This window comes from Artibeus jamaicensis, unplaced genomic scaffold (assembly GCF_021234435.1).
Source record: "Artibeus jamaicensis isolate MK-2021 breed Jamaican fruit bat unplaced genomic scaffold, CSHL_Jam_final contig_444, whole genome shotgun sequence".
NCBI classification, from domain to species: Eukaryota; Metazoa; Chordata; class Mammalia; order Chiroptera; family Phyllostomidae; genus Artibeus; species Artibeus jamaicensis.
The window spans coordinates 4835694-4847746 of NW_026521831.1; positions in this window are offsets into that span (position 1 = coordinate 4835694).

The following is a 12053-nucleotide window of genomic DNA, read 5'->3' on the forward strand; positions in this document are numbered from 1 at the left end:
GCATTCCCCTCAGGTGTCTCACCACAGGAAGCCCAGCTCCACAAGGAGGGGCCTGAAATAGCAAGAAATGGTGTGAAAACGGCGCTGTGTACACCCTCAGTAAATAGCAACTGAGGAAGAGTGTCACTTAAGGGAACTTCTGGGGCTGAGACGGAGAATTGGTATCATCAGATGCATCGTGGGTGCAGTCGCTTCAAAAGCCACTGCAGCTACATGAAACGAGATTGTTAGGGACCCCCTCCTGCCATGTTTGGGGACTTACGCCTCCCAAAAGTTGTCCGGAGGTTCAGCAGTAAACCCAGCCGACTGTCCTGTACCAGAACACTTGCTCCAAGGCAAACGCACTAACACCCCATAGAAAATATCACGGCACCTACGCTTCCCAAACTGTGATCTTCCAAACATGAGTCTCCAGGGAGGTTCTGAGCAAGAAGGATTTCATGGTCACAGATAGATGGGATCACAGCACATTATTTGCATATCGAAGGTAAAAAACAAAAAGGTCAGCAATAAAAAAAAAAACACCCATTTAACTCAAGTTTTAACCCAGAATGTTTCCAATGTAAAAGAATCCTATTTTTCCATAATAGCTAATACAGTGCTACCTGATTAGAGTTAAATGGGCCACATTTGGGGATGCGTACCAGTAGACCATGGTTTAAGAGCTAAACTGGTAAGTTAATATGCACCTTTAGCAGACTTGATTATTTGGTTTTCAACTTACTTAAGAAAATTTTGAAATGCTCACTTTCAGGGTTCCAAGAATAGGACCACATAGAATAACTAAAATGAAACCCTACTTGGCATCTTTATCAAAGCTGTTTGCCAGAGGTAAACCCTTGGCATCTCTGGGCCTCGGTTTCCTCATTTTCACTCTGGGAATCTCAGCAGTGGAACTCAACGAGGCTTCATTTGGAGAATTTCTCTCTCCTCAACCTCCAAGGCTTGCTACGCAGGCAGTCAGAAGGCAGTTTCTGATTCCAGATTTTCTGCACATCAGTTCATTACCTGGAGGAAGACTCAGTTGTTCTAAGCCTCAGTTTCCCCAAAGAGGCAGTAAAGCTAATAATAAATGCAACAGCAGATAAAATGAGCCCATGAAAGTGAGAACCATTTGTGATAAAAAGCATAGGCACTCTCTACTATTGTAGCTGTTTAACTGCATAGCATGCTAGCACTTTATGCTACTATCACAAGTAGTTGTGCTAACTACTAAGATCCAGATTCAATTATTATTCATATTAATTGTCTTAGAACTACTGCTGAAATTGCTAATCGCGGTAATGAACTGACACCGAGCTTCAAGCATTTCAGCACCAGATTTTGTTCTGCTAAACTCGGGGTTTTGCTTGGAGGGGAGAATAGCAGTGTGGCCTTCGGGCCGTGCCAGGAAAACGTGTGGGCCAGATGGCAATCCAAGTTGGTCCGATAGAACACGTCTATTTCTGTGGATTCTCAAAAACGAGCTGACAGGCACGAAGCAAAGTGGTGACTCATAGCCTCGGGTCCCTGACTTACAGCTTGTGAGCTGAAATTTCCTATTGTCCTGTGAGACTTATTTATAGAGTGCCACCCCAGGCACCTTCTCTCCTCGTCATCACCATTGCCGTCACTGTCATCGCAGCCACCCATTGCCAAGCACCTACTACGTGCCTGGACCTGTTTGGAAGTCACTTAAAATAGATTGCATTCATCTCTGTAATGACCCCAGGCTGCCTATACCTGTGTGGCCACCCGAAGATGAGGACTCTGTGGTCAAGGATCAAGCAAGTTGCCCACAATCACAGAGACACCGAAGAATGAAGATCTCAGTACAGAGATCTGAGTACACGTTTTTCTTCTCTGTAATTGTGTATCTCCTTTGGCAAGTGTCCCAAAGTTTGTACTCCTCCTGTGGGCAGTCACTAGTGTGTGCGGGTGTGAGTGCATGCATGTGCACACTTGCATCTATATATTTTTATTCCACTCCCCAGACGGACTGTCGTGCTGGTCTGTCACAGAACATTGTTAGATAAATGCTTGCTGGCTAGAATTTCCCACAGGTCTGAAAGATGGTCCATGGCCATGCTGTGACATTTGTAAACTGGTTGGATATTAATGCCAGTCCCCAGTTCCCCGGATGTAGCTGTAGTGGGGAGGGCCTGAGCAGAAGAGCCACCGGCAGATGAGGCTTAGAATCCAGGCCTTCGACTTCTAGGCCTAGGTCCCATCCCTGCTCCTTAGAAATGGAGAAACCCATGTGTCCACAGTCATCTCTCCTCCTTCATCTTCTGCTGCTGCAGATGATGAGTGGACAATTCAACAATGAAAGGAAGGTGTATCTGCCTATTGCAAACGTCTTTCCCATCATTGCCAAAAACATGTGCACAATGATAGAATTCTGAGCTTCTCGAGCTGCCTTTGCCCTTAGAGATTGAACTGCAGTGAGGGTGCCTTCCATAGCTGGCATCCACATGAACTTGGGGACTCTGGGCTTTGGCCTGGGGTGGTCATCCAGGTCCCAGCCGCAGAAAGACATCCTTCGAGGCCATCAAAACAGAAAGAGAATGGATGGTTCGGCAGCAATTGAGGTAGGGAAATAGTAAAATAGTACCGCAGACCTCATTCTTGATGTTTTCAGACATGCATGAGGTTTTCTTTATGAAATAAACATTCCATTAAAAAATTATCAAATTAATAGCATACTAAGCTTTCAGGAGAGGTTTATTAAAGTCAAATGTTTAAGATGCTGTCTTTCAACATTAATAGTTGTTAAACTGAAAAGATAGTTAGGTACCTAAAAGTAATGAAAGGACTTTTTAAAAAATACAATTTATATCTGACTCATTATAAATATTTTTCAGCCTTGTGTGTTTCCCTGTAATGTATTAGGAATTGGCAATTCTGCAAACTAATCTTCCAATTGCCTTTGGCCATTAAAATCCTGTTCCTCCTGAACATGATGGATTCCGTAAAAGTGTGCCTCAGATTAAAAATCAAGCTCTCAGACCTATGGCAAGTGTGGGTGTCAGCTATCATGTATAAAGAGCATAACGGTAAACTGAACAACTCTATGCTCAATTTTCCACTAGTCTCCTCTTTCTCCTTTTACTTGTTTTTCTACCTTTTATGAATGACCATTTTCTATCAGCTAAGTCTAGCAGAATGACTAGCTTTGTAGGCTAGTAGAATTCAAGGGAGAGAAAAACAAAGAGTGATTGAGAACATTCAACCAGTATGACGCCAGGAGTGAGTTGAAATTCATTTAGTCCATAAATGAATTTATTGAGCACCTGCTATGTGGTAGGTCAGGACATAAAGCAATGAATTCAGCTCAAAGCCCTGGCTTTCCTGAGTGTTCATGCCAGTGGGAGAAAGGAGACCGTGTGCAGAGGAAACCAACGATGAAATCAATGCTAACACAGGTGGGAACAGGCCCTCCACCAGCACAGAACAGGGCAAGAGGCTAAACAGTGATGGTGGCAGGAGGGCAGGAGCCCTGTGGACCCTGGGGTGGCGGGGACAATGCCACTCCTTTGTAGACAAATGTTTACATGGGGTCTGATCTCCGCCACTTCTCTTTCTGCTTCATTTTCATTTCTTTAAATGCAATTTCAGTTTTCTAAGCGTGGAGGCGATGAGTAGAACAAAGGTATCTGCTTGGTGTATGGACGGTTTGACGAAAGAAGGAGAAAGTCAGGGCTTTGAGCAAGGGGACTTGCTCAGAGTCCCCTGGACACAGGACTGTCCTCCTCCATCACCCCGAGTGGGAGGAAGTCAGATCCCTTCCAGCACAGGGTGTGCTCACTATGGAAGCACCGAAGCCCGCCCTGTCTTCCCCCTGTCAGCTCACTGCCTGCATGCCCTGCTAACTCTGTGGGTAAAACTGGTGCTGCTGGAATCACGGCAGGGTCACTGCTTCCGATTCTCTGTTCTCCTCTTTTCTCAGCTCCTAGAGATCTAGCAGTTCCTCTTCAAACATCTTTGTTTTGTGTAATTATTCCAGAGAAGTATAATTTGCTGTTAGAACTATAAGAAATAGCAAGGTAATATTGGGCTCCTGTGATGTGCCAAGACCGGGGCCTGAGACGTCACCAGCCGCTGGATCGGACAACCTTACGAACGCCTGGGAGAGAAGGACTCCCTGAGGTCCAGGAACAATTCCAAGGTCATAGAGATTCTAAGTAAAGAGGATCCCCTGGGCTCTTTGTATACATATACCTGGCCATGGAGTCCAGGGCTTCTTAAACTTGGCTGCACACCTGGGCTCTTTTTTTTTTTTTTTTTAACAATGCAGATTCCTAGGCCCTGGGTCTCTAATAGTCTGATAGCTTGAGTCTATAGGTAAGCCTCAGATTCTCTACATAAAGAAGGAAAACAAAACAAAATGAACCTCCTTGGTCAAGTTCAGAAACCTCTGATGTAGTTCCATTTTCTCTTTCACAGTCGAGACATCTGAGACCTGGAGGGGGGGAGAAGACTTTCCCGAGACCTGTCTGAGGCGGCTCCCACATCTCCGAGCAGCCTGTCTCGTAGGAAACTGCCCCCACTCCGCCCCCACTCCGTCCCAGCGCCTTTCCTCTGCTTGCTCTGTGTCCCTAACACTCACTGCCTGCTAGCACACTGTCCTCTCTCTTTCTGGAAGTCCAGCTCCCGGCTGGAATATCAGTCCCACTGCACAAGCAGCTTTGCCTGCTTGGCTTTCCTTCATTGTTCCAAGCACCAAGAACCATGATTGGCTCATAGTGGGTGCTCACTGAATCTTGTTGAATTAATTACAATCCTTCTCAGTTTTCAATAAGAGCTATTTCCGGCAAACGTGGCCATCACTCCCCTGTTCAGCTGCAGGCTCGTTAGCTCCCCAGGACTGCCTTTTAGTAGTTGTACCTGCCTTTTGTCACTGTGAGTCACACAGAGGGGGTAACAATGTACCTTTTTCCTGCATAAGAGCATCAGGGGCAGCCCAGAGGGTCCAAAGGACGGTGGTCTACAGTGACCTTGGCAAGTGGGGTGCCCACTTCTCCATTCCCTGCTCCTGGAGGCCTGAGGCTTGCCTCCATTACCAGGCAATGTTAGCTGTGCTGAAGTCTCCAGACCCCTGGAAATAAAGGGTGAGGGAGACTCTGGGGACAATGACCATGAAGGTGCTTCTTCTGGCAGTAGGCTAAGGCCAAAGCAGCACCTTCTTTAGGGTCACACAGACCCTGTTGCGTACCAGCTGTGGGACCTGGAGCAGGTCACGTCACTTCTCTGAGCTTCGGTTCCCTGCACTGTCCGTGGGGAACTGAGTCTGTCTCATAAAGCGATCGAGAGGCCTGGAATAGAATAAGGTCTATAAAACAGGCCAGCAGGTACAAAATGTCATTGGGGTATTTCTATGGACCAGGAGAAGACAGTGAAGCGATGAAAATAAATCACATACCTACATGTGTGTGAATACATCACGTGTGTAAATAAATCATGTGACGACTTCACAGAGAAGACGTGGAACTGAATTGTGGGTGGACAGCTGCTGGCAGCCCCATGCCTGGGCCTGACCACAATGCCAGTGCACAGTCATCGTCTGCCACAGGCCTCTGAATGGGGTCCCTTTCTGGGGCCCGACAGCAGAGTGGATGTGCCACCGAGATGAGAGAGAGTGAATGCAAGGGGACTGGCATCTTCGTACATGTCACATAAACCAGAGTCACCGGTACTGATGAGGAGACTGGAAATAGCCCCCCTGCCTGGCCCAGTACAACCAGTACTCGGCAATTAAAAGATAAACCAGTGTCAACTTGGGCAGCATCAGTACAGCCCGTTATCAAGAGGACCCCCAACGTTATTACCAGCTGCAATAAAAAGGCATTTCTTTGAATGTTTTTTCCCTACCTAATTGTCAAAACTGAATAATATTATCAGCTTTTTCATCCTCTGAGTATTTTTCTAATAAGAAAGCACAGAGATTCATGGCAAATAAAAGCAGAAGATTTGAGGATGTGAAGCAATCATGCAAAATGACTTTCATATCGGTTTGATAAGCAGCTGAAATTTAATAACTACATCTCTCCTCTGGTGCTGGATGAAAGTTTAGTACTTTCTGCTCTGGCATCTTTCTTTTGTAAGATGCTTAATCGGAACTGCAGCTTCTGCCTTTATAATCAGGAAAATGAGAGGCGCTGTGGATTTATCAAAGCCTAGAGACACTGGCCTAGCCTCAGACCAGGCCAGACCACGGGGGCTTGGACCCCACTGTGAACCATGGCCACTGGGGAAATGGGAAGAGATTCCCAAATCTCTCAAAGTACAAGTACCAGGTCACCATGGGAAGCATACGCTTTATTAAAAAGCAATATATAAGCTTCAGTCTCCAAAATCTCTTTATACCTTAGTTGAGGACAAATCATGCAAACCTAGTAATAACAATAATAATGCAAAGGGAAGCACTTGAATTCAAACTAAGTTTCTCTATTTTTACACATGATGTACTTAAGTCCAGGAATGTGATGGCCTTGTTAACACACAGAATGTCTTCTGCCTAGAAAACCACATCTAGGGAGGGATGAACGAATGCATGAGTAGTTTGCAGACCCTGTCTAGTTCCTCCACCTCAATTTAGAATTGGGGAAGTTGTGATGCAAGAAGAAGAAATGAAGCCCAAGTTCATGTGTCTGCTCAATCAGCAGGAGTTGAATGGTGTGGCCCTTTGTCTCCTTAAGGCCTTGCAGGAAGAGCCTTTGTGACCTGACAGTGGTGCTGCCTATATGACCTTGGCTGAGAAAGGTCCCTGGGCTCTGAGTACCCAGTGGATAACAGCCACAGCTTTCCACGATTCTCCTGGGAAAGAGAGAAAACCTAAAAGGAGAGGGAGGGACATCTGATTTAGACTGACAAAGACATTAGCCAGACAGACAGTCAGACAGAGCTGGGAGACCATGACGAAACCAGTTATCTGTACTAATGGATCTTTCTGGATCTGTGTCCACACGTGTGGCAGGAGGAGACGGGTTTCTCAGGGCTGGTGGTCTGGCCCCTGTTGAAGGGCTTCCCATGATGGGATGGGTGTTGGCTGGCTTGCTCTTCTACTGCCCCCTACTGGGGACTTTCCTGGCAAGGCGAGAGGTGGGTGGCTTTGAAGCTGTTTTTGACAACAATGGGGTAACTGAACTGAACAGGGGATTCTAACTCAGGTGTGGAAACCAGAGACGACCTTGGAGCACAGACAGCAGCGCAGAAGCAGCAGTGGCCTCCTGAAGGTTAGAGACGAACTTTGATAGCACAGATCCGCCCCTACCAGGACTTGCGTGGCCTCCCTTTGTCCAAGTCCTCTGTAAGAACAAGGACACATGGCTCCCCGGCTATTTCTGCACACAAACACCAACTGAATCTTTTAAAGATAGGTATAAACAGACAGCAATACAATGTAGAAACATCTGATCCAGTCATCAGATCTAACTGCAGCCCTTTAAAGAGGAAATGCAACTCCAGATGTTGTCTTAAGAAAATGAATCAATTAGGCAAATGAGGAATTCCCCCATAAATCGGAGGGAGAGGCGCACCAGTCCAGTCCTGGCTGCGGGGACGCCTCCCGGGACCAGGTAACCCCGGCGCCTCGTGTTAGCCTGAAGTGGTGTTTACCTCTCGGAGAGCCGGTCTGATTTGGAAAGAGTGTTCTGAATGTTGCAAACCTTTTACCCTGAAGATAATAAGGCTTCAGCCTTCAGGAGCAGGGCCCAGTATAAGCTGATGTCACTATTCATAAAATAATTGAGTTGACACAAAAAGTAATTTCAGTAATAGCTGCCTTTTTATAAGTATGTACATTTTATTTAAAATTACTGACTCAAAAGGCAAGGTAGAAAAAAATCACCTCCAACAACTTCCTGTAATTGCGAATTATTGTGAGGGAGACAGAGGGAAAAGATTTCGAAATTATGAGCCATTATGCTCAAGAGGGGGGGCGGAGAGAGAGAGGGGGAGAGAGAGGCAGCGAAAAAAAAAAAAGACATCTCGGCTTCATGAAACACAGCTGACAAGCTCGACTAAATTACCCCGGACCATTACAAAAATCACTTAATTGCCAAGCATTTTGTTAGGTCAATTGACTCTAATTGAAAAAATAACAAAAAGCTTATTATGCTGCAAATGCGGCCGTGGAAAATGAGTCTTCTGTTAGAAGGAAACAATAATTCTAAATTTCAGCTGCTGCTCACACTACGAAGTTCAGTGTTCCTTCGGATAAAATCCGCCGCAGAGGAGAAAGTGAAAATGGATCAATTGATTATTTTTTCTTTTAGCAACCCCCACTCTTGCTCTCTGCACCCCCACCCCACTTTGTCCCCGTGTGAGTATCAGCCACCTCCACCCCCTCCCCAGGCAACTGTGCACCCCGCTCTCAGCACGCGGAGGTGGGGGGCGGAGGGCTGGGGACAAAGGCAAGTCCCCTGTCTGCAGGGCGATCTCAGGTCTCCCAGGCAGGACACTGCCCTGGGGTAAAATGCCCTTCCCCTCCTCTTCCTCCCAAGAGCCTCCCTTTCCCTCTGTCCTCCTGAGGAGCCCCATCGCCCCCTCCCCCCTTTAAATACAGATAATAGAATGAGGACCACAGCTTACGTCCACGAGACGTCTCCGGAATCGCTTCTCACCCAGGCTCCCAGTGCTGGCCTTGATTGACATCAAGTGCAGTAATTAAAATCCCTGCCAGCTGACGTAGGTGAAGGTTTATTTACAATGACACATGTTTAGGGTGGTTTTGTCCAGAGTCGGGGCACTTAAAAAGACGAGTTGGCCGCAGCTCTGCCACTGCCCCAGTTACAGATTTCAACGGCGAGGGCTTCTGGTGGGGGAGATTCTGCTTTGCAAAAAGTAATGATTTGCCCATAAAACCAGGAGGCCAGGGTTAGGGAAGTCTGGTGGCAGAGGCTTTGTTGGGAGAGGCTGTGTCTGTGTGCCTGTGCGTGCATTGTATGTCTCTCTGTGTACGGTGTGTGTCCACAGAACACATGTGCATGAAATGTGTTCCTGAGTGCACGTGTGTGTGTTTGTGCAAGGGTATGTGTGTGTCTGTGTAGATATGTGTACTTGTGTATGGGGTGTGTTGAGAGAGTCATGCATTGAAGCAAAAGAAAAAAAAAAGAAACCCCCCATAGTCCCCGTATATGCACAGAGCTGTAGGTCACAGACCCTTTCCCTGCTGCTTTATCTTCAAAATTAAAAACCGTGACCCCCTTCAAAGCCAAGGCCACCAAATTTGACTTTCAGCAGCCCAAGGAAGACCAGGAAGGCGCCTGTCCCGTGAGCGGAGCCGTGGAGCTGGCCTGGGGCTTCGAAAGTGCGGGGGCTCAGAGTGTCTGAAAGGAGACCAGTGCTTCCTTCCCAGTCCACCTCTCACCCTGAGCCAGGTGACAGCGGCAGCTGGACCCCAGGGGATAGGAGCCCTCCTAGACACCCAGTGGACCCTGTCCCCCAACATCCGCTTGCATCGCTGCCACTTTCAGAGCCGTGTCACTTACCCCAGGGGCAGAGCTAGTGCTATCGGCCCGTGCATCAGGCACCTGCGGTTTCCAGGGGCCCCACAGCTGGAGACTATGGCAGGAGCCGCTTCTGAGAGCCCCGCGTGTCACCTGGTGTCTTGGCAGGCAGCTGAACCTGGGAGTAAACTGAACCACAGGGGTGCCACAGGTGTCAAAGGCACCCGGGTAGGAGAAGGGGGAGCGACCGGAAGCTTTTGGAAGGGATGATGGTTTCAGATGCGCCTGCTCCCAGACACAGGATGTGCGCCTTCCACTAGAAGAAGGCAGGATGCAAAGGCCATTTCTGACCTCTGTGTCCGAGAGCTGCACAAGGTCAGGACCAGGGCGTGGGGCCCGTCCTGACCCCCCAGGCCACAGGGAGAGGCGAGACTGCCTGGAAAGCAGCGAGTCCTGATTAAGTGGCCGAGCCCTACGGCGAGAAATAAAAGTGAGGAACAGTGGACTCGGTACCACTTGCCAGACCAATGAGCTTCATCAATTAATCACAGCCAACTAATCACCACCTACATTAAAGAATAATACATGAAAAGGACAGGGGCCTCGCTGTAACTTATTCAGAAAGGGCTGCCTCCCTAATCCCTCTGAGTCCTGACATGTTAACTGGGTAGCGACTAATTAGATGTCAAAAATTCATAAGCGCTCTTTAATATTGCATATATCTGCTGCCGCCAACATCTCCATGTGCGTTGTATACACGGAAGTCGCTATAGCATTAAAACACAGCGGGGTGGGAGAAATAAAAGGGAACCGATAAAAACAATGTCCCTCGGAAACCCCTGAGAGCGCCGGCTTTGGAGGTGTGTACTTTCTTATTCAGAAAAGGCGTCGTCACCTTCATAAGAATTATATATAGGCAGAGGGCTTTGCTGCTCCGTGCTGCGTGGACAGAAGGAGGGAGAGGAGACAGGCTTATCAAAGGCAGTGCCAGGTAAATAGTAATTTATTGTGCATGCACAATGAACATTACCTGGTGTCCTGACACCGCGTGATAATGAAAGACATGTTATTGCGGCATCCGCCGGGGGAATTTCCACCCCCTCCTCCCCACCCCTTGTCTCTCTTGAGCAAAGCAGCCGTGATGGGTCCTGGCAGCTCTTGCCTGTCTCAAGCCATTTCACATAATATAGGGAGCACCTGAAGTTTAGTGGATTAAGTAAGTGACTTAGTTTGCTGGCTTGGTGATATATATGTTGCCTGCATGTGAACTTATATTTCAAATGCTGGGGACTATATTTTTATGAAACAAGCCTTTTCCTGTCGGAAGAATTATAGGAATGTGATAGAATACAAGGCGGTGAGATTAAAAACAATGCATCATCGCGGGGAGAAATTGCACTGGTTTATGACTTGCATCTGTTAATTGAACCTCTCAGGAATAAAGACACGGGCTCTGCAGGAACCTGCTGGAAAATCATTTTCGTTTTTGACTTCAGAGGGGGGGTGGTTTTTTGTTTGTAAGTTTGTTTTATTTTTTAGCATGGATACATGTGCATATATGTGTGTGTGTGTGTGTATGTATACATATTCATGCACGTGGAAATACTCACACTTATGCATCCACACAGCAATGCCAGAAACCGCACGCCTTGCTTTCTGTACAGAATTGTTCCTTAGAAGAAGCTAGTTTTTTGTTTGTTCTGCTCATTTTTGACACAGGAGGAAGGGGAGCGAGTAAAACTGAAGAGCACAGAAGGAGCAGTCGGAGCCCAGACCATTGAGGGGGCACTCTTTGCAGCTTTGCACCAGGGTCATTCCGGCTCTGAGCCTGCTCTCTCTCCTGTGGGTCCTGCGAAGCTACGCCCCCCTCGGGGCTGGCTGAGCAGGGGACGGTAGCATCATCAAGAGTGCCCAGGCATCTCTACCTCTCACATGCCAAGGGCAATCGGAAGGCCCTATGCCCTGATTCACTTCCCTGGCAGTGGTGGCCAGGGGTGCTGCTGCGGACATCCACGGCAATGCTGACACACACTTGACTTTCAGGGCCTGGTGAATTTTGGTTTTTCCTCTACTTCCTGGACGCTGGCAACAACGCAAGCCCCATGGTAGCAATGAATGATCCGCCCCGTGGTTTGGGGGACATTCCTTTCAGAGACAGTCCTGGGCTCCATCTCTGGTTTACCTACACCAACATGACCTTTGACCTTTGTGTGTTTCCGCAGACTCCCACCTGTCTCTGAATGTCCGCTGCAAGGGTGGGGGTTCGTGAGCAGAAAGATGCACCCTGGTCATCTGGCACGGAACCATGGTCAATGGTCCATTTTTGTCTGACTATGAGTTTTTTATTTGGAATTTGTGGCGTTATTTATTTTAGGCTGCAAAAGTCTTTTATGGTCAATATTTAAACTGTAACTGACTGCTTACTTGCTATTTTTACAGCCCTGATTCTCTCTTACAGCGTTAAATAGGTTTCTTTCCTGATTTCAGCATTTCTTTTTCAAAAATGGGAGCCTTGATCAAGTTTGACCAGTACCTAGGAAACACGGTCTCCCCGGCTTGCACAGAGGGTGGGACACGGAACGTGTATTTTTTCAGTGGGTTCAGACGAAAGTCCAGCTCACTTCT